This window comes from Triticum dicoccoides, chromosome 4A (assembly GCF_002162155.2).
Source record: "Triticum dicoccoides isolate Atlit2015 ecotype Zavitan chromosome 4A, WEW_v2.0, whole genome shotgun sequence".
Taxonomy (NCBI): Eukaryota; Viridiplantae; Streptophyta; class Magnoliopsida; order Poales; family Poaceae; genus Triticum; species Triticum dicoccoides.
In genome coordinates this window covers 683,180,739-683,184,639 of record NC_041386.1, presented here as the reverse complement: position 1 = coordinate 683,184,639, position 3,901 = coordinate 683,180,739, and the positions used below count along the sequence as shown (strand labels likewise).

Below are 3,901 nucleotides of genomic sequence, written 5' to 3'. Positions count from 1 at the left end.
CTGTCCGTTTCGCCCCAAAAGCGGCGCAAACTTGAGCCGTGGATGGGTCGAAAGCAGACACAAAACGGACAAAAGTCCGTTTGCTCCTGCGCACTGGCCGCCTCGTTTGTCCGTTTTACCCCAAACGAACGGGGCCGGACAGGATAGGGTCGCGCGGTGGAGTTGGCCTTAGGAAGAGCAGCTCCAGTAGTAGCAAATCACTATCGAACATATCAATCAACAAATTCAAAAGAATCAGCAGATTAGTATCATCTATCTTCTCTAGAGCGTAAAACACAGTCAGCCAGCCAACAAAAATAGATCTCAATCACTCAGTGGTAAGAATACTACAGCAGTAAGGAAGGCCAACTGACTAATTCAACCAAGGAGAAATATATTCCCCAGGCCTCGCTCACCAGCCCCATGGTAAGAGGCTGGCCAACAAAGGAGTGATGGATTTTCAAGCAGCACAACGGCTCATGCCATGACAAACAGAGGCAAATGGTAACCAGCCAATTTGCTCGGCCAAACCTCACTAACTGACCTTCTTGCCTAACCAGAAAGCAAACAAATAGAGAAGGACCTTAGGTTGCTAGTTAAGTTAAAACCATTTTCCAAAGATAAGGGCGACTAAAAAACTAGAATTCGAGTAAAACAACATTTTCCAAGAAACTGACACAATAACTGAGAGTACACCACGGAGATACTTATTTTCCATGTTTGAATACTAATAAAGACATCTTAAACTAACAACATAACAACAGTTATACACAAGCGCTGGGTTCTTTACTCTTAGGAACAGGCGTTAAACATATTGAGATAGGCCCATAGAGCGCACCGGCCGAGCCAGGTCAGGCTAGTTAGATAGAACCGCATGATATTGTAACCTCTTATCTTTCTATCTCTCTAGATCCTCCTTGTTTCCCAAGATGTAATCCCAACAACTTTGTATGCTTATCAGGGAGATGCCCCTGCCTATATTAACACGCAACCGTCGCCTCCAATGAGGTACTACGTTCTCCGCTCATTTACATGGTAATCAGAGCCTCCTCTATCCATCACATCTAGCAAAACCCTACCACCAGCCATGTCGTCCTCAAGCTCCGTCCAGACCGCCTCCATGGGCCAGGTCGCCGAGAAGCTCACCCACACCAACTACGTTTTGTGCATGCGCAGGTGACGCCGCAGCTGAGAGGTGCTGGTTATTTTGGCTACGTCGACGGAACGATGCCGGAGCCCGCCCAGTTCATCATCACGAAGGACAAGGACAGGAAGGAGGAGAAAACACCCAACCCTCTCTACCTGATCTGGTTCAGAGAAGGGCAGCAGGTACTTGGATACGTGCTCAATAACCTCACCAAGGAAGTCCTCGTGCAGGTCACGTCCATAGCCACGCCGCACGAGCTCTGGGCAGCCCTTGCCCACATGTTCTCGTCGCAGTCCAGGGCGCGCGTCAACAACATCAGGGTCGTGCTCTCCACGGCACAGAAGGGAATGTAGTCGGTGGCTGCCTACTTCGCCCACATGAGGTCCCTTGCAGATGAGCTCGCAGCTGCTGGCAAGCCCATCGATGACGATGAGCTGATCTCCTACATCACCTCCGGCCTCGACATGGAGTATCAACCTCTTGTCACCGCCAACGACGCCCGCACCGATCCCATCAGCATCGACGACCTCTACGCCCAGATGAGTAACTTCGACCAGCGTCTCGCCCTCTACAGCACGACGGGATCCGGCGGAGGCTTCAAATCCTCTGCCAACGCGGCCTCTTGCGGCCGCAGCGGCGGCGGACGCGGCAGCGGCGGCTCATCCCGCTACCGTGGGCCACAGCGCACCAAGGGCAAGTCTTTGGGTGGTGACGGCAACCCTCCTGCACGTAGTAGCAACGGCGGCGGCGGTCGGCCCTACAACAACAGCAACAAGGGTCGCCGTGGAGGCCGCCCACGTACTGCTTCGGACATCCCGCACTGCCAAATCTGTGGCAAACCAGGACACACCGCGCGGGACTGCTGGTACCGCTACGAGGAAGATGAAGAATCTTCCCAAGATGAGAAGGTTGCGGTGGCGGCAGACGGCTCCTACGGCGTCGACACGAACTGGTACGTGGACATCGGCGTGACAGATCACATCACAGAAGAGTTGGAGAAGGTGACCATGCGCGAGAAGTATCGCGGGCAAGACCAAGTCCATACTGCCAATGGAGAAGGTATGAGCATTAGTCATATTGGTCATTCAGTAATAAAAACTCCCCACAAAAATATTCGTCTCCGAAATTTTTTGCACGTCCCTAGTGCATCAAAAAATCTCCTTTCCGTTCATCGCATTGCCATCGATAATCATGTGTTCCTTGAATTTCATCCGTTTTTCTTTTTGATCAAGGATCAGGTCACGAGGAAAGTTCTCTATCGAGGTAGATACGTTCGAGGGCTCTACCCGTTGATTCCATAGCTTAGGAGATTGAATAAACAAGCCTATGGTGTCACCAAAGTGTCTTCAACACGATGTCACGATAGACTAGGGCATGCATAGTTTCCTTTGATTGAGAAATTGCTTATAAAGAATAAGCTCCCGTTTGTTGGTGAGCGTAGTTGTGAAACTATTTCTGACTCATGCCAACGTGCTAAAAGTCACCAGTTAGCTTATCCTATATCTACAAGTGTTTCCACCAAGCCTCTTGAAATCATTTTTTCTAATGTTTGGGGTCCTGCGCCTACTTCAGTTGGGCGCCACACTTATTACGTGAGTTTCATTGATGATTTCAGTAAGTACACATGGATCTATCTCCTCAAAAAGAGATCTAATGTGTTTCAAGTTTTTCACAACTTTCAAGCACTTGTACAAAGAAAGTTTAACTGCAAAATCCTAGCTATACAATCTGATTGGGGAGGGGAATATAGAAACCTTAATTCCTTTTTCCAACAGATTGGCATATCTCACCACATATCATGTCCCCATGCTCACCAACAGAACGGATCTGCCGAGCGTAAGCATAGGCATATCGTCGAAGTAGGTCTAGCTCTTCTTGCAGCTGCCTCTATGCCATTAAAATTCTGGGATGAAGCCTTTCTCACCGCAGTTCATCTTATTAATATCCTACCCAGTAGAGTCATCAACAATGAAACTCCGGTAGAACGCCTCCTTCACACCAAGCCTGATTACAAATCACTCCGAGTGTTTGGCTGTGCATGCTGGCCAAATCTTCGTCCCTACAACAATCGCAAGCTCCTATTCCGGTCAAAACGGTGTGTCTTCATTGGCTACAGTCCACAACACAAAGGCGTAAAATGCCTTGATGTATCCACAGGTCGTGTCTACATCTCCCGTGACGTCGTGTTTGACGAGACTGTTTTCCCTTTTGCACACCTCCACCCAAACGCCGGCGCTCTCCTTCAAAAGGAAATCCTTCTTCTCCCATCTCACCTCACTGGTCTTGAAAACGGGGATGCTTTTACTACAAATGATAATTACTGACTAATTCTCCTACTAATGATGGTGATGAGTTTTGTGATGAAGCAGAAAAAATTGGTGCAGAAAATAATGAAGAAATCGGCCAAATCTGTCATTTTATGCCTCCTGGATGCAGCAGCAGCAGCACCATCGAGGCGGATCTGCCTCGGGATCGGGGCGCATCAGCCGCGGGCTCCACGTGTGACATGACAGACAAATCTGCCCCGATCCCGGCACCACGCCACGACAGTATAGCCCCGCGCCACGCCAAGTCGACAGCGCCCCAGCCAATCATGGCACTCCTGCACGGGTGGAGCACGCACCCGGTCGGTTCGGCGCGAACCGCATCAATACACGCGGCGCACACCTCGGCAGAATCTGGGTGTGGAGTCCCGCGCCGCATCTGCGAGGGCCCACTCATCATCGCCCCATCATGAGCCGGATGCTGCGGCCGGCGCTGCCGTGGGATCTTCTG

The 3,901-nt window shown here is 50.4% G+C and overlaps 1 pseudogene; it reads left to right on the top strand.

Annotated features, from left to right (window-relative positions):
* Positions 1 to 1,542: 1,542 nt before the first annotated feature.
* Positions 1,543 to 1,681, top strand: LOC119290306 (annotated as a pseudogene).
* The last annotated feature ends 2,220 nt before the right edge of the window (positions 1,682 to 3,901 follow it).